Source organism: Patiria miniata, unplaced genomic scaffold (assembly GCF_015706575.1).
Source record: "Patiria miniata isolate m_02_andy unplaced genomic scaffold, ASM1570657v1 HiC_scaffold_10, whole genome shotgun sequence".
Lineage (NCBI taxonomy): Eukaryota > Metazoa > Echinodermata > Asteroidea > Valvatida > Asterinidae > Patiria > Patiria miniata.
The window spans coordinates 9,616,606-9,642,731 of NW_024037048.1; the positions used below are offsets into that span (position 1 = coordinate 9,616,606).

The following is a 26,126-nucleotide window of genomic DNA, read 5'->3' on the forward strand; positions in this document are numbered from 1 at the left end:
GTCGAGCGAGTTCACGTAGGTTTAGGAGAAAACCCGTAAAGAATTATTGTCCAGCAAAAAAAACCCAAAGAATAATTATTACCATTTCAAAAAGGTGATCCGGTCGTACCCGATCAAAAAGTCCCCAAAAACATTCAGTGTGATGAATCCTGCTTTTGACAGATTTTCCACTTTTTTTCTGTCTTAGTTTTATTGTGCTGAGCATAAAAATCGGGCAAGAAAGATCTTTTGCTGTTACTCCCTCAACCGTTTTAAAGTACAGTTAGAGCATTTTCTCTTCAAATATGAAAAAGTCTTACTTTGCAGTACTTCGAGTCTGTTCCATCCCTGTGAAGCACCAGCAAGGTAGTGATTGATGTACAAGGGAGCTCTGGTCTGAGTCTGTTCCATCCCTGTGAAGCACCAGCAAGGTAGTGATCGATGTACTTGATGCAGTCCTTCTCCTGGGCCGTATAGTGCTTCTCAAGGGAGCTCTGTTCTGAGTCTCTTCAATTCCTGTGATGCACCAGCAAGGTAGTGATCGATGTACAAGGGAGCTCTGGTCTGAGTCTGTTCCATCCCTGTGAAGCATCAGCAAGGTAGTGATGTGTACTTGGTGCTGTCCTTCTCCTTGGCCGTATAGTGCTTCTCAAGAGAGCTCTGGTCTGAGTCTGTTCTAGCCGTGAGAAGCAGTCCTTCTCCTGGGCCTTATAGTGCTTCTATAGTGCTTCTCAAGAGAGCTCTCTGATGTGAAGTGAGCTGGTAGATCTGCCATCACCTGGTCAAGAAATTTGAATATTGTCAATTTGGGAAAAAATGTTTGATACTGATTGAGACATTTACTTGTATTCATTATTAGCTATCCTGCAAATTCGAGTGGAACAAGGTTAAAAAAAATAGGTTAACCAGTTTGCGTCGGATAACGTGTAAACAAACAAAGATTTTGCAGTATTCGTAGCGGATGACAGATGAACAAGCAATGATAGCTGAGTCCTATCAATACAGATGTCAAATAGGTTCAAAAAAATCTTGGAGTTTTTAAGAATAAATTATTGTTTCACTGAAGAAGAAGTGTCTTTGCTCCCTTATTAGTCCCATCCTTGTAGATAGGATAGGATGCCTAGTTATATATCTTTGATACAAACGAATCCGGGAAATATAAATTTATAGTGACTTGGCATCATTACATCTTGCAAGGTGACAGGAAAAAGTCCTGAATAGCGCCCTCTACTCCACCTCCCCCGGCCGCATTACATGACAAAAACAATGAAACAAGTCCATTGGTTTTACTTTAAACATGCCTTAGACCTTACTCCATATTTTTTATACAATTTCCTTAAAACATAAGTAGTGACTATCAAAGGTTATTAATATCACTCAATCTGAAAATAAAAAGAAAACAAAAATCCCCCACTTGCATTATTGTCCATTCAGCCATAAAAAAATCGTTGTACGTCAATTTTGATCTGTTGAGTCAATTTCCTTTTTTCTTTAAAGTTTTCTGTAGCTACAACAGTGCCCTTTAGTGCTGCACCACCTCAAATATTTAGCACTAAGCACAAGGGCACCAACGCAAATGATAGGGCACCAAGTCAAATGATGTAACACCATATGAGAACTCAAACAAACAAAGCAGTACCACTTTGCTATTTTTTCCCAAGCTTGGATGGTACAGACAAAGAATATTTTTTTATACGCATCACTAGTTTGAATACAATTTAACTCTTTCAGTGCCAAACTCGTACATGTACGAGGTATATTTGTTAGTCCAATAGCGCCAACCTCGTACATGTACGAGGTAATGTTCGTAAATGTTCGTACTTAAAATTGCCAAACCTCGTACATGTACGAGGTAGAGTAAATATGTTATCAAAAGGGGGCGCTCTTGCTCTTTCTAATGGTACCATTTTCATGCACGTACGACCTGTATTTATTTTTTCATTCGAGTTCTTGAGAGAGGGCGCAGCACTAAATCTCGTATTTTCTGCAAAAAGTGCGGAATCTCCCTGTGTTCAGGCCAGTGTTTCAGGGTGTATCACTATGTTTGTGACTACTTTTGACTTTCAAATATATCAAGGATATACCAGAGAGTAACAACAACAAATTTAGTGAGTAAAACTTATTTACTTTTTTTTTTACAGAATTTTGAACAATTAACAAAAACGCTCGAAGTTGGGCGCTTTAGGGTTAAACTTTTCAAATTTCGCGGGCACTGAAAGAGTTAATACCAAATTAGTGACTCTCAACAGTATAGTTATGAACTCACAGTCTGTTTGTTTGATGACGGAATTTTTGTTACAACTTCCACATGGTAGTAGATTAAAAGGCGACTACAAAATACTTCAGTCTTTGTTAAAAAAAAAAAAAACTGACTTGATCAAAGTTAGTTATTGTACAAGTGTGATGAGACCTAAACCTTTTTTTTTCTGAATCTTTTTCTTAAAGTTGCTAAACGAAAGCTGTAATCGCGAACAACAAATCTGTTGGTGAACACACAATTGAGTGTTAATTTGAATTTGTTGTTAGGTTTTTCAAATAGACCTACAAACGCTGTGGTATAATAGCTGATTATGCTTTTTACCTCTTTACAAAAAATTGCTGATCCAAATGCGTTGCAGATAATGTTGGGATAATATTCTGGTTGTTTACAAGTTTTGTTCGGGTGGCTTGATTCGGTCGATCTTGTAGCATGGATCATGTCCCTCGAGCCAGTACGTCAGACTTTCACCTTTGCCCTGAAATAAAAGAAAGGAAAAATATAAGAGATTGGTTGAAACAGTTATCTCATGTTTCCTTTGAAATATGATGGACTTGAGAATTTGCAGCAGTGAAAATTGAAGGAAGGGTAGATCATTTGTCCCAAGTGATTTTTTTCCCATTTGAAGCAACAAAAGTTCTCAAAATCTAAAGATGGGTGCTTAACAACTACCCCAAATGAAGTTAAAGATATGTGAATGCTGTGTTTTCAGAGGAAACAATATTCTACGATCTCAATTTCTATTCAAAAGTTGCTGAGACACGTTTGTTCTCATTCAGGTGATTGAAGCTTTGCAATGTTGCACACTAAACCGCTGAATGAGTCATGTCAACACTTGTGCACACCCATTCACAGATTAGTCCGATCACAAACCAACTACTAACGAAACCTTCCAAAAAATGTGTCATTTGACACACTATTTAGAAATGGCCTTCTTTTATTGTTCTTCACAATGACAACATGTAATGCCAGAGAGAATAATTTCACAGTCTGACTAGCTGTACCAAGGGTTGTTTTTCTATTTTTATAGTAATTTTCCTCTTTTTGTATCGATCCTAAGTTGCAGCTGGACTCTGATGTTCTCAAAGAGCTATATTAAAGTACAATACTTGTGATGTACTTGTGACTAGACTTGTGATATATGCTTGCGACTGGACCTGTGATGTACTTGTGACTAGACTTGTGATGCACTTGTGACTGGACTTGTGTTGTACATGTACTTGTGACTAGAACTGTGATATACTTGTGACTGGACTTGTGATATACTTGTGACTGGACTTGTGATTTACTTGTGACTGGACTTGTGATGTACTTGTGACTGGACTTGTGATATACTTGTGACTGGACTTGTGATTTACTTGTGACTGGACTTGTGATGTACTTGGACTCGACTTGTGATAGACTTGCCACCAGACTTGCGATGTACTTGTGACCAGACTAGTGATGTACTTGTGACTGGGCTTATGATGCACTTGTGATTAGACTTGTGATGTTCTTGTGACTGGACTTGTGATGTACTTGTGACTGGACTTGTGATGTACTTGTGACTATACACTTGTAATGTACTTGTGGCTGGACTTGTGATGTACCTGTGACTAAACTTGTGACGTACTTGTGACTGGACTTGTGATGTTCTTGTGACTGGACTTGTAATGTACTTAGGGCTGGGCTTGTGATGTACTTGTGACTAAACTTGTGACGTACTTGTGACTAGACTTGTGATGTACTTGTGACTGGGCTTATAATGCATGTGTGACTGGACTTATGATGTACTTGTGACTGGACTTCTGATGTACTTGTGACTAGACTTGTGATGTACTTGTGACTGGACTTGTGATATACTTGTGACTGGACTTGTGATTTACTTGTGACTGGACTTGTAATGTATTTGTGACTTGACTTATGATGTACTTGTGACTGGACTTGTGACTGGACTTGTAATGTACTTGTGCCTGGACTTGTGATGTACAGTACTTGTGATGTACTTGTGACGGGACTTGTGATGTACTTGTGACGGGACTTGTGATGTACTTGTGACTGGACTTGTGACTGGACATGTGACTGGACTTGTAATGTACTTGTGACTGAAATTGTAATGTGCTTGTGATTGGACTTGTGACTAGACTTGTAATGTACTTGTGACTGGGCTGATGATGCACTTGTGACTTGACTTGTGATGTACTTGTGACTGAACTTGTGACTGGACTTGTGACTGGACTTGTGATGTACTTGTGACTAGACTTGTGATGTACTTGTGACTAAGCCTGTTCGATATCCATTTATTTTTAAATCGGCAAATCGTGAAAAAAATATCGGATATCGCGATATTATCGTGATGACGTCATTTTTCCATTCGTGGAACAATGGAATAACAAAAAAAACAAAAACAAAAAAAAACGAACGACCGAAGTCACGATCCACTGCCGCCAAAAAACCCCAATATGTCCTGAACAAAAAATCGTCAATTTTATTTGACTAGAGTCTCATTTACTTTGCCAATTTAGGTAGAAAACAAATTCCACATTCAAATATCGAAAACAAAATTACCTTGAAATGTTGGATAAAAATGTGCAAATAGAAATCCATATCGAGGAAAGAACGAAGCACTAGCACGCAATGCACGCCGCACTGATCCCCATGTGCACTCATAGTACAGCCCACACCATTTGTAGTCAAGGGTGTGCTTCATTGAAAACAATTTACCAGTATTTCCACCTTTTCAGAATTACAAATATTTTTTTTTAATGGAGTCCGAAATATTTCCTGGTTCAGAAAAAGTTCTTCATCGTTACAAACTAACAAAATATTTTTTTTTCTAAAGATTTTTTTCGAAAAACGATGTTAACTCCAAAATGAGGGTGAAGCACCCCTTTACAAAAATTAATGGATCAGTCCAATTTCTTGTGACGCATTTTCTGCTCTGTGAACGAAATAAAAGGCACAACTGAACAGTTGGTTTTCGATGTTTTTTGTTGCTAAAAATATGAACAGATTTCATAAGTTTGGGACAGTTTTGGCACTAAGCAAGTGTAAGTGCCCAGGCACAACCACGGAAGAGAAGGAACGAGTCAGGAAAATACGTGCAGGAAAATTTGATCTCATTTACTTATTTTTAAATCGGCAAATCGTGATTTTTTTTTTCTCTCCCTAACGATATCCGCAAATACGCTATGGCGTTTTGGACTATACTTTTCTAAAAACATGAGAAGAAAATCACAAATATAAATATATGGAATTCGGGCTTTATTTCCCTTTTTAAAAAAATCCTCCCAAGCATCAGGTTAGAAAATAAAAAAATATTATAAGCACTACCGTGATTCGAACCCGCGACCCTCGCGGTTCATAATCCAATGTACTATCGACTGAGCTGTCACACTGCTCGCTTAAAAATTGGAAAACTAATAAATATAGTGCCCCGTGTCATAAAAGGATTCGCAGAGGGCGCTTAACGTGCGTATGCGGATGTGTCGTTTGGGCTGGAAAAAGAAAATTTGCGGGCACGGTGTGGTCTCCGATCCTCTGGCCGCATGCCGAAACGAAACATTCACGTCTCAACATCGTAATCTACAATTCAAGTACATGTACATGTATTTGTGGTGTTTTTTCTGTACAACTTCACATTTCCGTCAAAACAAAACAGGCACCGTATTTTCTTTGCAAAATGTCAGAGACTTTGTTTCCCTTCGGTTAACTCCACGCACGTGATTACGATTTTGGCACTTGGTATGCGATATATGTGGGGTGAAACTGGGTGTTTGTACTGCCACGTGCAGCGTGCGTGGAAGACGCAAAATCCAATACACGTGACGTTAGTCAGTTGGTTCCGCCCCTGAATAGGTAAGACCTCGCGGTACAATGCCGCAACAGTGAATTTGTGGTTAGCGGTTTTTCATGGGAGCGCTTTAGCGACAATTTCAAGCCTTAAGGGATTGACTTTGGTTACAAAAGCGGTACCTCAAAAGAATATCGCGATATTTTTCGGCATATCGAATTTCACGATGTGCCGATTTTTTTTTATGAGATCGATACGATTTCCGATATGAAAATTTAATCGAAATATCGTGAAATATCGTCATACCGAACAGGCTTGCTTGTGACTGGACTTGTGATGTACTTGTGACGGGACTTGTGATGTACTTGTGACTGGACTTGTGATGTATTTGTGATTTATCAATCTTAAGTATCTCGACCACAAGCAAAGACAATGATCTTACCTGAGTGAATACCGATGCGGAGTTTGAGTTTCTCATCTTGTTTGTGTGGCATGATCAACTATCATCGCCCTCCAGAAGATGCCATGCAGCGGAGGCGATCATACCAGCATGACGGCTGCCATTACGGATCAGTAGGCAAGAGACCAACATGTAGGCATCGTCGATGCTTTCAACCTTGGCAAGATGTTATTATTTAACATTGGTTAATTTTGCATTCAGACATTATAATAGAACATACATATTTGCGTGGTTTTTCCCTGAACTAGTAACCATGGTAGCATCAACTTAACCTCTGAGTGATTGTCATGACTATGCCTGCGAACAGCCCAGTAATGTTGACAATGATAATGCAAGTGACTCTTTGTAATTATATCACCGCACCCACAGATTCTGTGTTTTTCAGTGGCCGAGAGTGTGCATCACATAGTATTTGCTATTTTCCGTCTACATGTACATGGCTAAAAGGACTATATGACACCTTCCATTTTAATACTGACTATTTTGAGTGGCATAATCAAACTAGCCTCCTAGACCTGTTTTATAATGCCACTCGAAGCAGTCAATATGCAAGACTACATTTGTATAAGCATAGCTTGTAAAGTACTCTGATAGTAAAACAGATCTAAGATGGTAGAATCAAGTTAAGGGGTTACGGGTTAAGTGCTTTCTGTCAATGTATTGTTGATCATTTCATGTTTGCATATTAACCATAATAAATGAACTTGGATAAGTGTATTAAGTATAATCTATTGCAGTACCCTTTAAAACTAACTTCCTGTGATATGGCACGTTTGGCTTAACCAGTTCACATCAGACAACGTGTATGTATACACGCAAGGTTTTGTGGTAATCGGAATGGATGATGGATAAACACACAACAAGCGAGGCCCAAAATGTCTGTCAGTGGCCCGCTTGCAGCGAGATACCCGTAGATGACAGCCTGAAGCCGTCTGGCATCCAGATTCATGAAAACAATCCCAAGTCTTGGTCTGGTCAATGTCAAAATAGTCCAGCGCGAACTGGTTAAAACAATCTGCTGGGTCATATGGAATATTTACCTTGTAGACGTCATAGTTGGAAATGATGGCGTTGAACAGCGTGTACAAGGCATTCAACAAGTTAACAACCTGGAAAGTTAAGCGCAAGACATGCAAGATGTAAAGAGTAACTCTGGTGACACTATTGGTTTGCAATTATTTTTGGTGCTACTGTAATTGGTGATTTGGCCGCTGTTGGATCCGGTTGAAATAAATAAATAAATAAACAATCTGAGTAGACAATTTGATCAAATTTGAGTGCATTTTACGTTTTGAACTGAAGCCACCTTTGAGAATATAATTGAAAAGTACTAGGCCCTACCTGTACATGCCCTAGGTGCATGTATATCTAGGCTGATTATAAAGATTACGTAGATTGTCCCTTTTTGACAACTTTTGAGAGCCCTAGTTGGAGAGACGCACTGCGTGAATGTACTGGTACGCGGCCTTTCGTGTAATTATGTCATCATGCCAATGTTTGTGTTGGACATTCCTCACTAAATATTTGCATAATTTATATAACTGTAGCAAAATGCTTCCATCTTCAAGTTAAATTTATTATCATTGCACTTCCGGTTACACTGGAAGTAAAGGTCAAATGGTATGCGCCCTGGACATGCTGGAACAAAATATTGCCAGTAGCAATGTCTGAAACAACAAAAAAATGAGACTGTTCCATTATAAAGTTATAGCCTACATGTAATTAAAAGTAAGCTCTCAAATTTTCATGTTAACCTGCTTGTAATTTGATACCAGGTGATGTCATGATGACATCACAATTTCTTTTACATCTTCGGACAAGGGTTCAAATTCCATCTAGGTTTTATCGTCATCACGTGAACTGTTTGGAAAAGATGTGGTTCGTTTTGATTTTGAGGCTGCTGTCTGTAATTTAAATTCACCCAACTTTGACCTTCCAGTAGACCCGGAAGTAAAGGTCGAGCGAGTTCACGTAGGAGAAAACCCGTAAAGAATTATTGTCCAGCAAAAAAACAAAAAAAAGAATAATTATTACCATTTCAAAAAGGTGATCGGGTCGTACCCGATCAAAAAGTCCCCAAACATTCAGTGTGATGAATCCTGCTGTTGACAGATTTTCCACTTTTTTTTGTCTTAGTTTTATTGTGCTGAGCATAAAAATCGGGCAAGAAAGATCTTTTGCTGTTACTCCCTCAACCGTTTTAAAGTACAGTTAGAGCATTTTCTCTTCAAATATGAAAAAGTCTTACATTGAAGGACTTTGAGTCTGTTCCATCCCTGTGAAGCACCAGCAAGGTAGTGATCGATGTACTTGATGCAGTCCTTCTCCTGGGCCGTATAGTGCTTCTCAAGGGAGCTCTGGTCTGAGTCTGTACCATCCCTGTGTAGCACCAGCAAGGTAGTGATCGATGTACTTGATGCAGTCCTTCTCCTGGGCCGTATAGTGCTTCTCAAGGGAGCTCTGGTCTGAGTCTGTTCCATCCCTGTGAAGCACCAGCAAGGTAGTGATTGATGTAATTGATGCAGTCCTTCTCCTGGGCTGTATAGTGCTTCTCAAGGGAGCTCTGGTCTGAGTCTGTTCCATCCCTGTGAAGCACCAGCAAGGTAGTGATCGATGTACTTGATGCAGTCCTTCTCCTGGGCTGAATAGTGCTTCTCAAGGGAGCTCTGGTCTGAGTCTGTTCCATCCCTGTGAAGCACCAGCAAGGTAGTGATGTACTTGATGCAGTCCTTCTCCTGGGCCGTATAGTGCTTCTCAAGGGAGCTCTGGTCTGAGTCTGCACCATCCCTGTGAAGCATCAGCAAGGTAGTGATGAACTTGGTGCGGTCCTTCTCCTGGGCCGTACAGTGCTTCTCAAGGGAGCTCTGGTCTGAGTCTGTTCTAGCCGTGAGAAGCAGTCCTTCTCCTGGGCCTTATAGTGCTTCTATAGTGCTTCTCAAGAGAGCTCTCTGATGTGAAGTGAGCTGGTAGATCTGCCATCACCTGGTCAAGAAATTTAAAAATTGTCAATTTGGGAAAACATGTTTGATACTGTAACAAAACAGGGGTATGTGACTAATATCATGTCTAGCCTCAGAAGCATCATGTCAGCCCGCGCGTTAAAGCGCACGATACTGTGGGGCAACCAATCAGCATGCGCGTCCTGCATGTACACTAGGCTGATGGGCATGTCTGGCTATGAATTATGCAGGCGTGTACTGCGTGATTGAGTGCATGATAGCGCACGCCGACCAATCAGCAGCGTGCGTCCGGCATGGTCTGGGGTGATTGCCTCGTGGCCTGGCGTGGGATCGGGACTCCTGTGAGAGACTTCAATGAGTAAACTACTGGGAGAGACCGCGTTGTGACACAAGCAATTATCGAGCAATCTCGTGAGCGTTTACTGAGTTACCCTGGTTGGACTGGAGCGGGAGAAAGCCCCAGCGCGCCTGGTGTGATCGGTCAGTAAAGCTGGACTTCGTTGTTTACATCCCCCTGTGCATTTTAAGGTCTTATCGGATAAGATTTGGGGTGGATTGTTGTTAAGAAGTCGGATATTTCAGATATACATGTAGGGCCTGAGTTAAGATAGTAGTGGGACTCGGAGTAAATCTGAAGGTTGGGGGAACAGTTAGGCTTAGTTCAGACTTAAGGATTGTCTTCCGTTGTTTGTGCCATTTGGCGTAGCTGCGGTATAGCTGCCCTGTGAGTCCGTTGGCTTGTTTTCCCATTGAGAAAATAGTGTAGCTAAGATTGTTCGGAAGGTCTGTCTGCCGTTGATCTATGCCCATTGGCGTGGCTGCGGTTGATGCAGACTTGGACAACTGAGAGCTCGCTTTTCCTGCTGGGGAACCCGCTTAATGTGACTTTGTGGAGGGAATTGCATGCCGTTGTCCTGTGCAACTTTGGCGTAGATACGGTTGATTGCGACCCTGTAAAGTCTGTGAACCCTGAGTTTCCCGAAGGTTTACTGGGTTAACGTCAGGGGACTATTATTATCATCGGGTGGGTTATAACGTTACTACACTACCCCGTGTGTGTTATTCGCTGGTCAAGCAAGTAGCAAGGACTGTGTTGTAGTGTATACATCTACTCTGTTATTGTAGACCTCATTAGAGTCATTTTGTGCAAAGTGAAAGAACACTAGCCCGTTATTTAAGTCAGTGGTGCAGACGACCACTTTATAAATTACATGTAGGAACCCCGAGAAGTATAGGTGAGGTATACCCAAGTGAGGTTTACCTTACGTGAATAACCCCGCTCAGCTGTGAATTATAATTGTGCAAGTTAATCATAAGGGAGTGCAGTTGACCCCTGTTGAACCAGATGTTTATAATTGTATAAGCTAAAGGGTGCAGTTGACCCAAGAGCTGTACGAAGGTTATAATTGTATAAGCTAATGACAAGGGGTGCAGTTGACCCCTCAGCTAAGAGCGAGGTTTACTAGTGCTTATTCTAACAACGAGGTTTACTAGTGTTCATTATCACAGCGAGGTTTACTAGTGCTTATTCTAACAGCGAGGTTTACTAGTGCTTATTCTAACAACGAGGTTTACTAGTGTTCATTATCACAACGAGGTTTACTAGTGCTTATTCTAACATTGTCTAACAGCGAGGTTTACTAGTGTTCATTATCACAGCAAGGTTTACTAGTGATTGTTTTAAGAATGAGGTTTATCAGTGTTAATTCGAACACCGTCCGAGGTTGACCTGGATTCATCAGAACTGTGAGGTTTATCATTGTATAAATTATTGAATGGTGACGCATTGACATTATAATTGAAGTGTGCTAAAGGAATAAACTAACTGATTAACGTCTTGGAATAACTGGTTACTGTGAAGCTTACATGTATGTAGTCCCGCTCTCTGTTGGATAGATCGCAGAATGATCGCAGTCGATTTTCGGTTCAATCCCTCAGAGCGCGTCGCAGGGGGTATGGTAGGAGCGGAACGATAATATGCGCATGCGTACAAGTGCAAGTACGTACCCCCCACGGCGCTCTCCGAGCGATCGCGATTGAACCGAAAATGACTGCGATCATTCTGCGCGCGTGCACGTTTCAAGTGTCAGGTTGGCTCAGTGCGGAAAGGGCATATTTTTCATCATTTTTGCCGAAAAACCGACAGAATCCACCGATGTTTGTTTGGTGCACATAACGTGAGTATGTCATGAGGTATTGTACGGAGTTTAGGGGCAAACTGTGCAGCGGTTCTGTGGGAAAATGCTTGGTTGGGATGGACGTTTTTGTGCTTAGTTGGTGTTTTGTATAGCAAACAGTTTAGTGGGGTAATCTGCCTATGAGCCTCATCATAGTTCTAGGAGTACTCAATTCATACTAGGATAACTGAGATTACAACTTGAAATTAAAAGGAATCAAACCAAAGAAGCAGTAGGATCTGAACCAAAAACGTTTCAATTCATTCAAGGGTAACTAAGGCTACACCTTGGAACAAAAGAGGAATCGAACCAAGGTCAAACCCATACAGGACTCAAACTTGCTACTTACTTTAATCATCAATGATCTAAGTCAGCACAACTCCGTCAATGAGTGGAGGTTGATCCATGTCTCAATGGTGTGCTCGATTGATTGCCTCGTCCACTGCTTCGTTACCACCCAAATAACTCCCCAACCAAGAGAACTGGTTGGTTGATTTTTATCAGCTGTTTGAGCAAAAAATAACAGTAATCATAGGAAAATGAGACATTTTCTCTCTTTGTGCAGTTCTCTCTTGAAGGCATTACTAGTGTTCAAAAATTACCAACATTCAAAAAGGTGTCATTACATTGAGAGAAGTCTGCTTTAGGTTGACAACATTTTTTAGCCATACAAAAATTGATTCGAATTTGATCAAAACAAAACAGGGGCCCTACACTATACATGATCGCCAAAATGATGATACTGAGTGATACTAACAACATAAATCTGGGACTGCATGCACTGAGAATTAACATTTCCAATTGTGTTAGGAAAATAACTTACAGCATTTTTTTCTTGACTCTCATTCGTGTCCAAAGACCTTATACACACACACACACACCCACACACACCCAAGTTTACGTTACATACCAAGTGTGGACTTTCCATTGCTTTCGTGTAGTTAAGAAAAACAGGTGAAAAAAACTCATTTTTCTCAAACTGTGAAAACTCTTTCAACCCAATTTTTTTCTATGATTCCCTTTAGTGTTTCTCTTCATTCTGCTACGGATAAACCTAACCCAAAAATGCCTCTAAACCTGTTTTCCAGAAATGGGGAAACACTGTGTGGACTTGCCCAAGTCCGCACAGTGTCTCCTCTACCTGGTTTATGTGGACATCTTTTGTTCCGAAGTCCACACAGTGAATGTAATGCACACACCCCCCACACACACAATTTATCGCAGAAGTGTCGTCAGCTCAGGATGCAACATTTTTTCCAGTAGGGCAAACACTGACATCAAGGGAATTTGTCTACCTTGGGAAAGTTGGTTGACTTCCCTCCTGCACCGCCGTCATGACATCCGAAATGATGCGATCGGCGATGACATTGGCTATGGCTCATCCAACAACAACATCGATGATCAAGCCCACGTCATGCACGTGAAGGTTTGCTAGCTACACATGCCAGAAGTAAACGCAAGTTCATCCAAAGACTCCTCAATATTCCAAAGGAACGGAGAGACAGAGGTTGTACACCATGTCTGCAGTCCTATGAATATTAGAAATACGATAATGAAATAAGAGCACGAAACTGGAGTGGGAGGGTTTCAACCAAAGACCCATAATCACAAACGCAGAAAAGTAAACAAACTATACACACCAGTCCAAGACAGCTGCGTGTTTGGCAATTAAACTGTGTTTGGCGCCCTCAATATTGAGGGCGCCAAACACGTTTCATTGACTGCACCAAACACAGTCTGAGATCAATGGCACAAACCACCAAAGACATAAACGCACAAACCAAGATGTGTAGAAAACATGTACCTGTGTTTCCCCAAGAGTGGATCCAGAACACAATTTTTTTGGGCAGGGCGAAAAAAAATTTGGTCCCACAAAAAGTGATTCCAAAAATTACGGCGTTTGGAATATACAACATTTGCAAACATCGACAAATAAAACTACCAAGTTTTTACGAAATACCTCACTAGGATCTTGGTTAATGACAGTCTAAAGCATCCTGTAAAATTATGGCACTTGGTGTGAAGTCATTTTCAAGAAAATGGTATTTTTGTATAAATTTCCAACGGTGGTCGGCCGACCACCGTTGGAAAACCTAACTATTTTTCAACTACTGCTCCAAATTTACCATTTTGTTCAGTCAAAATTGTGTTTGCTATTGGTTACATGTTCATGAACGGGTGCAGCCCAGCTAGACTGGTTCCCTGACCTAATAATTTTCCGGCATCTAAAAAAATTGATCCATTTCATCTTTAGTGGAGTCAGGGGGAACCAGACTACTTGAACGTTTTTGTTTTCTTGGCTTTTTCAGCATTTTCGAACACAAAACTACAAACATGTCTGTGTAACAATATTTGATCTATTACTAACCCCTCAAATAGTTCATTTCTAAAAATAACAGCAAAAGCCAATGATGTACATCCCCTTTAAGGGCCCCGAAAAACTTTTGGATTCTAGATGCTCTTTGGTGCGATCTGAGGGAATTTCTGACCACTTTAACCAACGTTTTGAGAGCATGAAACTGGAGTGGGAGGGTCTCAACCAAAGACCCATAATCACAAACGCAGAAAAGTAAACAAACTATACACACCAGTCCAAGACAGCTGCGTGTTTGGCAATTAAACTGTGTTTGGCGCCCTCAATATTGAGGGCGCCAAACACGTTTCATTGAGTGCACCAAACCATTGTGTACACAGTCTGAGATCAATGGCACAAACCACCAAAGACATAAACGCACAAAAAAGCAAGCTGTGTAGAAAACATGTACCTGTGTTTCCCCAAGAGTGGATCCAGAACACAATTTTTTTGGGCAGGGCGAAAAAAAATTTGGTCCCACAAAAAGTGATTCCAAAAATTACGGCGTTTGGAATATACAACATTTGCAAACATCGACAAATAAAACTACCAAGTTTTTACGAAATACCTCACTAGGATCTTGGTTAATGACAGTCTAAAGCATCCTGTAAAATTATGGCACTTGGTGTGAAGTCATTTTCAAGAAAATGGTATTTTTGTATAAATTTCCAACGGTGGTCGGCCGACCACCGTTGGAAAACCTAACTATTTTTCAACTACTGCTCCAAATTTACCATTTTGTTCAGTCAAAATTTTGTTTGCTATTGGTTACATGTTCATGAACGGGTGCAGCCCAGCTAGACTGGTTCCCTGACCTAATAATTTTCCGGCATCTAAAAAAATTGATCCATTTCATCTTTAGTGGAGTCAGGGGGAACCAGACTACTTGAACGTTTTTGTTTTCTTGGCTTTTTCAGCATTTTCGAACACAAAACTACAAACATGTCTGTGTAACAATATTTGATCTATTACTAACCCCTCAAATAGTTCATTTCTAAAAATAACAGCAAAAGCCAATGATGTACATCCCCTTTAAGGGCCCCGAAAAACTTTTGGATTCTAGATGCTCTTTGGTGCGATCTGAGGGAATTTCTGACCACTTTAACCAACGTTTTGAGAGCATGAAACTGGAGTGGGAGGGTCTCAACCAAAGACCCATAATCACAAACGCAGAAAAGTAAACAAACTATACACACCAGTCCAAGACAGCTGCGTGTTTGGCAATTAAACTGTGTTTGGCGCCCTCAATATTGAGGGCGCCAAACACGTTTCATTGACTGCACCAAACCATTGTGTACACAGTCTGAGATCAATGGCACAAACCACCAAAGACATAAACGCACAAAAAAGCAAGCTGTGTAGAAAACATGTACCTGTGTTTCCCCAAGAGTGGATCCAGAACACAATTTTTTGGGGCTGGGCGAAAAAAAAATTTGGTCCCACAAAAAGTGATTCCAAAAATTACGGCGTTTGGAATATACAACATTTGCAAACATCGACAAATAAAACTACCAAGTTTTTACGAAATACCTCACTAGGATCTTGGTTAATGACAGTCTAAAGCATCCTGTAAAATTATGGCACTTGGTGTGAAGTCATTTTCAAGAAAATGGTATTTTTGTATAAATTTCCAACGGTGGTCGGCCGACCACCGTTGGAAAACCTAACTATTTTTCAACTACTGCTCCAAATTTACCATTTTGTTCAGTCAAAATTTTGTTTGCTATTGGTTACATGTTCATGAACGGGTGCAGCCCAGCTAGACTGGTTCCCTGACCTTATAATTTTCCGGCATCTAAAAAAATTGATCCATTTCATCTTTAGTGGAGTCAGGGAACCAGACTACTTGAACGTTTTTGTTTTCTTGGCTTTTTCAGCATTTTCGAACACAAAACTTCAAACATGTCTGTGTAACAATATTTGATCTATTATACTAACCCCTCAAATAGTTCATTTCTAAAAATAACAGCAAAAGCCAATGATGTACATTCCCTTTAAGGGCCCCGAAAAACTTTTGGATTCTAGATGCTCTTTGGTGCGATCTGAGGGAATTTCTGACCACTTTAACCAACGTTTTGAGAGCATGAAACTGGAGTGGGAGGGTCTCACCAAAGACCCATAATCACAAACGCAGAAAGGTAAACGAACTACACACACCAGTCCAAGACAGCTGCGTGTTTGGCAATTAAACTGTGTTTGGCGCCCTCAATATTGAGGGCGCCAAACACGTTTCATTGAGTGCACCAAACCATTGTGTACACAGTCTGAGATCAATGGCACAAACCACCAAAGACATAAACGCACAAAAAAGCAAGCTGTGTAGAAAACATGTAACTGTGTTTCCCCAAGAGTGGATCCAGAACACAATTTTTTTAGGCTGGGCGAAAAAAAAATTTGGTCCCACAAAAAGTGATTCCAAAAATTACGGCGTTTGAATATACAACATTTGCAAACATCGACAAATAAAACTACCAAGTTTTTACGAAATACCTCACTAGGATCTTGGTTAATGACAGTCTAAAGCATCCTGTAAAATTATGGCACTTGGTGTGAATGCATTTTCAAGAAAATGGTATTTTTGTATAAATTTCCAACGGTGGTCGGCCGACCACCGTTGGAAAACCTAACTATTTTTCAACTACTGCTCCAAATTTACCATTTTGTTCAGTCAAAATTTTGTTTGCTATTGGTTACATGTTCATGAACGGGTGCAGCCCAGCTAGACTGGTTCCCTGACCTAATAATTTTCCGGCATCTAAAAAAATTGATCCATTTCATCTTTAGTGGAGTCAGGGGGAACCAGACTACTTGAACGTTTTTGTTTTCTTGGCTTTTTCAGCATTTTCGAACACAAAACTACAAACATGTCTGTGTAACAATATTTGATCTATTACTAACCCCTCAAATAGTTCATTTCTAAAAATAACAGCAAAAGCCAATGATGTACATCCCCTTTAAGGGCCCCGAAAAACTTTTGGATTCTAGATGCTCTTTGGTGCGATCTGAGGGAATTTCTGACCACTTTAACCAACGTTTTGAGAGCATGAAACTGGAGTGGGAGGGTCTCAACCAAAGACCCATAATCACAAACGCAGAAAAGTAAACAAACTATACACACCAGTCCAAGACAGCTGCGTGTTTGGCAATTAAACTGTGTTTGGCGCCCTCAATATTGAGGGCGCCAAACACGTTTCATTGAGTGCACCAAACCATTGTGTACACAGTCTGAGATCAATGGCACAAACCACCAAAGACATAAACGCACAAAAAAGCAAGCTGTGTAGAAAACATGTACCTGTGTTTCCCCAAGAGTGGATCCAGAACACAATTTTTTGGGGCTGGGCGAAAAAAAAAATTTGGTCCCACAAAAAGTGATTCCAAAAATTACGGCGTTTGGAATATACAACATTTGCAAACATCGACAAATAAAACTACCAAGTTTTTACGAAATACCTCACTAGGATCTTGGTTAATGACAGTCTAAAGCATCCTGTAAAATTATGGCACTTGGTGTGAAGTCATTTTCAAGAAAATGGTATTTTTGTATAAATTTCCAACGGTGGTCGGCCGACCACCGTTGGAAAACCTAACTATATTTCAACTACTGCTCCAAATTTACCATTTTGTTCAGTCAAAATTTTGTTTGCTATTGGTTACATGTTCATGAACGGGTGCAGCCCAGCTAGACTGGTTCCCTGACCTTATAATTTTCCGGCATCTAAAAAAATTGATCCATTTCATCTTTAGTGGAGTCAGGGAACCAGACTACTTGAACGTTTTTGTTTTCTTGGCTTTTTCAGCATTTTCGAACACAAAACTACAAACATGTCTGTGTAACAATATTTGATCTATTACTAACCCCTCAAATAGTTCATTTCTAAAAATAACAGCAAAAGCCAATGATGTACATCCCCTTTAAGGGCCCCGAAAAACTTTTGGATTCTAGATGCTCTTTGGTGCGATCTGAGGGAATTTCTGACCACTTTAACCAACGTTTTGAGAGCATGAAACTGGAGTGGGAGGGTCTCAACCAAAGACCCATAATCACAAACGCAGAAAAGTAAACAAACTATACACACCAGTCCAAGACAGCTGCGTGTTTGGCAATTAAACTGTGTTTGGCGCCCTCAATATTGAGGGCGCCAAACACGTTTCATTGACTGCACCAAACCATTGTGTACACAGTCTGAGATCAATGGCACAAACCACCAAAGACATAAACGCACAAAAAAGCAAGCTGTGTAGAAAACATGTACCTGTGTTTCCCCAAGAGTGGATCCAGAACACAATTTTTTGGGGCTGGGCGAAAAAAAAAATTGGTCCCACAAAAAGTGATTCCAAAAATTACGGCGTTTGGAATATACAACATTTGCAAACATCGACAAATAAAACTACCAAGTTTTTACGAAATACCTCACTAGGATCTTGGTTAATGACAGTCTAAAGCATCCTGTAAAATTATGGCACTTGGTGTGAAGTCATTTTCAAGAAAATGGTATTTTTGTATAAATTTCCAACGGTGGTCGGCCGACCACCGTTGGAAAACCTAACTATTTTTCAACTACTGCTCCAAATTTACCATTTTGTTCAGTCAAAATTTTGTTTGCTATTGGTTACATGTTCATGAACGGGTGCAGCCCAGCTAGACTGGTTCCCTGACCTAATAATTTTCCGGCATCTAAAAAAATTGATCCATTTCATCTTTAGTGGAGTCAGGGGGAACCAGACTACTTGAACGTTTTTGTTTTCTTGGCTTTTTCAGCATTTTCGAACACAAAACTTCAAACATGTCTGTGTAACAATATTTGATCTATTATACTAACCCCTCAAATAGTTCATTTTTAAAAACAACAGCAAAAGCCAATGATGTACATTCCCTTTAAGGGCCCCGAAAAACTTTTGGATTCTAGATGCTCTTTGGTGCGATCTGAGGGAATTTCTGACCACTTTAACCAACGTTTTAAGAGGAAAAGATGGTGGTGTACTCAGTGCCTGCCTGCCTAAATTGCGACGTCACATAAAAACAAAAACAAAAATGTTTTCATTTTGAAAAAAAAACCCACTGTCGCGACATATAAAAAACCGCATGCACAGGGCGCGCCGCCATTTTGAATTTCGATGGCTTCAGACCTTTCAATCGGCCCCCATAGAGTGATATTTACACGTGATAATTGTGTCACATATCGTGTTAAATAATGTATTTCTAAGAGTTAGTGTCTGGATCCGTGTGTGTTGTCCACTTAAAATCGCATGGTGTTTTACGCCATTTGAGCACACTACGTTGCTTTGTTTATATAAATGTTATTGTTTGACGATTTTTCTTCAAATTAAAGAGAGTTATGTCATATTATCATATTGAACAAACAGACTGAATGTCAACTTAATACAGCAAGTATTTCTTGAGTTATTGTCCGGAAAGTGTGTTGTTTATGTTCTGGGAAAGTTGACTTCAATTCACCTGGTATTTTAAGCGCTATTACAATCTACATTGCTTTGTATACATTTTTTTTTTTTATTGTTTGACGATTCTTCTTTAAATTCAACAGAAATCGGTCACATACAATGTTTAGAAAGTGTATGAAATGTCAATTTAATGCAACAAATATTTTTTGAGTTATTGTCTGGAAACCGAGTGTGTGGTTTTATTCTGGGAAAGTTGACTTAAAAGTGCCTGGTATTTTACGCATTTAATACACTAAATTGCTTTGTTTACATTATTTTTGTTTGTTTGACAATTCTTGTTTAAATTAGACAGAGAGGGGTCACTTATCATCTTTAATGAGCGTATGGAATTTCACTTTCATTCAACAAATATTTCTTGAGTTATTGTTTGGAAACCAATTGTGTTGTTTTTGTTATAGTAAAGTTGACTTAAAATCGCCTAGTATTTTACGCTCTTAATACACAACATTGATTTGTTTATTACTTTTTGTTTGTTTGAGGATTCATCTACAAATTAACAGACTTGTTTTATATATCACGTTTTATCAACATAAAAAAACCTGCAATTCAATGCAAAAAGTAATTGTTTGAGTTATTGCCTGGAAGCCAAGTGTGTTGTTTTTATTACAGTATAGTTGTTTTCAAATCGGCTGGTATTTTACACGTTTTACAATCCTACATTTCTTTCATAGGCGTCGCGAGGGGGGGCAAGGGGGGCACTTGCTCCCACCCCCTGGAAAAGCAAAAAAGAAAAGAAAAAAAAAGTGAAAAAGAGGCACGAAGACAAAGTGGTGTAAATTTAATGAGTTGGGGGGGGGTGCAACATGTCCCTGCCCCCCTCTAAAACTGACAAATCGAGATTGTGTTGAGAAATACAAGCATTGTTTGGCAAAAAAGATTGTTTTGCCCCCCTCTAGAAAAAATCCTGGCGACGCCCATGATTTCTTTGTTTATATTATTTAAAGTGTTGGATGATATTCCTTCAAATTCAACAGAATGAGGTCAAATATCATGTTTAACAAGCGAATGATATGTCAATTTGATGCGACGAATGTTTCTTGATTTATTGTCTGGAAACTAAGTGTGTTGTGTTTGTTATAGTTAAGTTTACCAACAATCACCTGGTATTTTGCGCGCGCACTACACTAAATTGTGTTGTTTATTATTTTTTCATTTATAACGATTCGTCTACAAATTCAACAAACTTGTATCAAATATCACGTTTAATTGTAATTAACGAAATTGTAATTAAGTGCAAAAGGTATTTCTTGAGGTTTTGTCTGGAAACCAAGTATGTTGTTTTGCAATAGTAAAGTTGACTTAAATTCGCCTAGTATTTTACGCGCTTTACAATCTACACTGCTTTGTTCATAACTGTTTGACTATTCAGTATTCTTCTTCATGTCCGTAAATTTCGCCGTAATTTTACGGACTTTGCGTAATTGCAGATATTAATTATGCTTATTAGCATGATTACAATCAACCACATCGGCCCAAACACCTACACATTATAGTAATCCAAGTGTACCGTGTACACATGTCCAAACTCATGTTAATGGTCTGTTTATTTTACGAAACGAAAAAACTTTTCCGGAAATTTTGCTGCCAGCAAAAAAAGCGTTCCGTATTCCTGCAGTAAAATTTATTTAGTATATATTTACTTGCTTTTACAGTAAGACGTCGGTGGCAAGACGTCGGAGTGCGGTGAGCAGTGTTTGTGCAGCACCCTCTTTTGTAAGAAATTGTTGCATGACGATAACATACGGAGTGTTCTTCGTACTGCAATTCCCTTAAATTGTATTACATTATTCTTCGGCGGTTTCCGTCAAGTTTCTAGAGTTTCGTGTCAAATACCATGACAAAATATTACAGGAAATGTCATTGCAATACAATGTTTTTATCTCGAGTTCCCAATTTCACAATAACTGTGTTGACATGACGAGAAAATACAGAGTGTCCTTCATACTGCAATTTCCTTTTGAGCCCCCCCCCCCAGAGGTTGTCATTTTTTTTTGTTAGTCCCACGATTAGCTGGCGTCAAAATAGGCCGGCACTAACAAATTTGTAACCAAAATATTTTGTCGGAACGCGGTGAGCAGTGTTTGTGTAGCGCTCCCTCTTTTGTTCGAAATTCTTGCATGAGGATAAAATACGAAGTGTCCTTCATACTGCAATTTCCTTTAATTATATTACATTCCACCTTCGGAGGTTCGTGTCAATTTTCTAGATTTTCGTGTCAAATACCATTGCAAAACATAACATGAAATTTCAATGCAATACAATGTGTTCATCTTGAGTTCCCTTTTTGCACAATAACTGTGTTTACATCTCGAATGGCCAGACGTCGGAGCGTGGTGAGCAGTGTTTGTGTAGCACGCCCGCTCTTTGAAAAGAAATAATTGTTATAAAATCTTTTTAAAATACTCAGAACTCTTTAGTCCCACGATTTTGGCCTTGGAGATTATTAATGTGGCCTGTTTTCGAGTAGTTTAATAGGGGTGTAAGTGGCGCCACTAACGTCAAAATAGGCCGCCCCTTAAAAAAACACCATTTTTTTATGCGGCCAAAAAATTTGGGCAAAATTTTTGAAAACAAAAACAAACAAAACTGTATTTTGTAAACAGACATATTTTGAGCCCTCCCCCCCCCCCCCGCCCTAAAACCAAACCCTGGGTGCGTCACTGGTTAATATTATTTTAACCATTTGACGATTATTCTTGAAATTCAACAGTAAGGGGTCGTATATCATGTTTAATAAGTGGATTCAATGTCATTTTAAGGTACGGGATAAATCTTGAGTTATTGTCTGGAAATCAAGTTGGTTGTTAATGTTACAGAAAAGTTGACTTCAAATCGCCTGGTAGTTTACGCGCTTAGCAATCCTACATTGCTCTGTTTGATATTATTTTAACTGTTGATCGATTCCTCTTCAAATTCAACAGAAAGGAGTCACATATCATGTTTATTAAGCGTGTGATATGTCAATTTAATGCAACGAATACTTCTTGATTCATTGTCTGGAAATAGTAAAGTTTACCGAAAATCGATTGGTATTTTTACCCGCTTATTTCACCACATTGCTTTGTTTATAATGGGTTTTTTGATGACAATTTGTCTACAATTTCAACAGACTTGTATTAGATATCACGTTTTATCAATATACGAAATTGCAATTCATTGCAAAATGTATTTCTTGAGTTTTTGTCTGGAAACCAAGTAACAACATGTATGTTGTTTTGTTATAGTAAAGTTCACTTGAATTCGCTTGGTATTTTACGTGCTTTATAATCTGCATTCCAGAATCGCCTGGTATTTTACGCGCTTAATACAGTACATTGCAATGTTTTATTATTTAACTATTCGACGATTCTTCTTCAAAATGTTCAAATTCAACAGAAAGGGGTCACAAATCATGTTTAATAAGCGTATGAAATATCAATTTAATGTAACGGATATATCTTGAGTTTTTGTCTGTAAATCAAGGTTGTTGTTTATGTTACAGTAAAGTTGACTTAACTACTGGGAATGGGATCAGCCGTCAATTTCTTTTGTAATAAGCCACAATGAATCCTCAAACCCACTAAGCAACTTAAATTGACAAGAACCGTGGAAAAATTCAAACCCCCCAAAAATTGATTGCAAATTTAAGTCACATTGAATTGAAAAACGTAAAACACTATTTATAGAGACAATAATCCCCCACCCAAATAAATTGTATTGATATGAAAACTTGACAATAATTAGTCATGATGTACTGACACACACAAAAACCCCGACGGAAACCTGGGAAGAAACAATAAAAGACAATAAAACAATTGTTTGGACGCTCCGTACGTAGCTTTTGCTACCGTCGATTTCTTCCAAAAGAGGGCGTCCTACACAAACACTGGTCAGCACCTTTAAGATATTTGTATAATGCAGATGACAATCTGCGAACAATAAAACATGTTTTTTAAGACATAATGACTGCAGAACACATCGCATTTAATGAAAATTGCGTCCTATTATTGTCCATTATATTTTACACAAGTTTGAAAATTGATGAAAGCCATTGCGGAATAAATTTAATATGATTTATAAAAATCATGACAAATTCATAACGAAAGTCACTTTTTGTTGAAAAAAAATAAATCACTCTTTCTAGAGACAATTATTGCAAAATAGCTCATCGCTTTTTTGACACAGAAAGTAAGAAACTTGACAGGAACAGAAGAAGAATAAAATAATGTAATGTCATTTAATGACAATTTAGTGTTTTAATCGCAAAAAAAAAAATTAATTGGGAATTAAAGTAACTTTATAATAATTGAATGAAAGTAACATGTTGGATACAATTACTCCAGAATAATAGATATTTGAACATATCAGTCGATAATTAGTCGTCACGTAATGACATAAAAAATACCTGGACAGAAACCTCGTAGGAAAAGAATACACGACAATAAAGCAAAAAGTGTCGACGCTATACAGGGTGTTTCAATAAAAAGGAAACCCAACTTTGAAGAACAAGTATGGACAGACTAAATGTTTACTGGCTGTGAAACCGCTTTCATATAAAAGCGTAATCTCTATGCTTTTCAATGATACCTTGTTTACATTTCCAGGGCCTTGCATCACTGAGCATCATTGTCTTCAAAACTGGATGCAAAATTGCAGTTGGTTCACTTTCATGTCAAACACAATAGGCATGGTGTGCATGGGAATAAGTATTCAAGAAGATAACACGGGTGCATCAAAAGAAATAAAAAAAAACAAGTCGGGTTGGTTTCAAAACTGGATTTTGTTTGTCATTAATTCTCGTTTTGACCAAGCCACGTTCAAAACAATCTGCCATTTTCCCGAGAATTGACATTCAAGCCATTTCAAAGACATTTCCGTAACAATAGGCACACCGTACCCAGTGGGTTTTTTTTTATGAAAGTGAACCAAGTGCATTTTTGCATTCAGTTTTCAAGACAATGATGCTCAGTGATGCATGACTCAGAAAACCTAAACACGGTATCATTGAAAAGCATAGAGATTACGCTTTCAGATGATACCAGTTTTATAGCCAGTAAACATATCGTAAGTCCATACTCATTCTTTGAAATTGGGTTTCCTTTTTTTTGAAACACCCTGTATACGTACACCATGATTGCTTCCTTCAATTTCTTGCAAAAAACGAAGACGTCCGTCAATGTGTGTCACGATGTACCCATTTGACAAAAATACCACACTCTTTGTGGAGATAATATTGCAGAATAACGCATCCCATATGATTAAAATTGCGTCGCATTACTGGCCGTGATATGTGACGCAACATGATTGAAAATTGAAGGGAATCTTGGGAAAATTTTATTCTTATATGATTGAAGAAAGCAGTATTTTTATCGTGAAAAAAAACGTTGTTAATTGGAATTACTTTTGAAGGAAATTTTGTTGAATATTTAGTCGCAATGTAAAGATTTGAAGAAAAAAAATCGACTGAAATCTTGAACAAAAAATATCCACTCTTTGTTAATGGTTCCGATACCTAAAGGAAAGCGCGTTGAATTGAATTGAAATTTCGTCCAATAATTATTCATGATGTATAACAAAACAGTTTTGAAGAAAAAAAATGACAGGAACCTTAAAAAAAAAAATGCCACAATAAAAACTACAACGTGTAAGCAAACTCCGTTTTTTGCTGTCATCTATTTCTTCCAACAGAGGGTGCACTACTAAGTGTAAAAAGGTCCCACTTTAGATCCATAATAATTATGTTGTTTTCCTATGGATTCAAACTAAAATTGTAGATGATGTACACGAGGAATTAACTTTTTGAGCGATTTTCTTCAGTTTTGTATATACGAGAAGGTAAGATTTAAACGCCATCCAAAATAATACTCACTTTCAGAATTTGCTACAGTTGACTTGGCGTCCCCAAATGTCCATGCAGCGCTGGAAACCAAGCTGAAGCCCGTGCTCCTGGAGGAATGCAGAATCACCTCTGGTGTCGTTGCAAATGATCTAGGACAATCCAGGAGGTGTGCAAAATAGTGTATTAATTGCGAAAAGTCCGATTCAAAGGAAAGTCACTTTTAATTGCAGAAAAAGAATGAAGAAAACACATTCCAATATTTGATCATGATATTATAACATAAAAAGATTGTAACAAATTTACAGATACCGTGGTAAACCAAAAACATTGCGACAATAAAAACTAGACTATGTTCCCACCATCAATGTAATCGTCAATGCCGACCCTGACATGCCCATTTATGATCATAACAATTGAGCTCGAAATAGAAGAAAAACAATTCTCAGTCATAATCACAAAATGTGAACTGTTATTTTATGTCCCCGAGTGATGACAAACGAAAGAGTCCCAAATTACAAGAAGGAACTTACGGTCTGTACAACAGGTTCGCCCTTTAGCAAAGGAAGTCTTAGTCAACACGACGAGGGTGACACTGCAATAGCTGTGAACTGAAGGCACGTGGCGTTTCTGTTGTTGTTGTCAAGCAGATAACAGGTTCGGTAATGAGCGTATTTGTATAGATTCTAAACACAAAGCACCCACTAGAGCATCACAATGCAAATTCCTACCATTCACTGATCATGGCTATAATAACTGACCTGAGACGTTTTGAAGTCTGGAAATGATTATTTTCTGGACTGTGACTTCCTTAAAGCGTTTGAGAAATTTGGCTTGTTTGGTTAGAGTGCCAAAAAGAATATCTTGGGTGATTAATTCTGTACTGTTCC

General features: G+C 38.9%; 2 long non-coding RNA genes across 3 annotated transcripts; both read right to left on the reverse strand.

Moving 5' to 3' along the window:
- Positions 1-359: 359 nt before the first annotated feature.
- LOC119737464 lies at positions 360-8,775 on the reverse strand. Its single transcript, XR_005272384.1, has 5 exons — positions 8,717-8,775; positions 7,509-7,577; positions 6,451-6,624; positions 2,561-2,714; positions 360-757 (listed from the first exon to the last, which is right to left on the reverse strand). It is a non-coding gene; the product is annotated as an uncharacterized LOC119737464 (long non-coding RNA).
- Positions 8,776-9,390: 615 nt separating this feature from the next.
- LOC119737468 lies at positions 9,391-25,868 on the reverse strand. Of its 2 annotated transcripts, XR_005272386.1 has the most exons (5): positions 25,770-25,868; positions 25,270-25,388; positions 12,901-13,134; positions 11,955-12,109; positions 9,391-9,450 (listed from the first exon to the last, which is right to left on the reverse strand). It is a non-coding gene; the product is annotated as an uncharacterized LOC119737468 (long non-coding RNA). The 2 variants fall into 2 exon arrangements; XR_005272385.1 differs by lacking the exons at positions 25,270-25,388; positions 25,770-25,868 and having other exon boundaries at positions 12,901-13,195.
- Between the last annotated feature and the right edge of the window lie 258 nt (positions 25,869-26,126).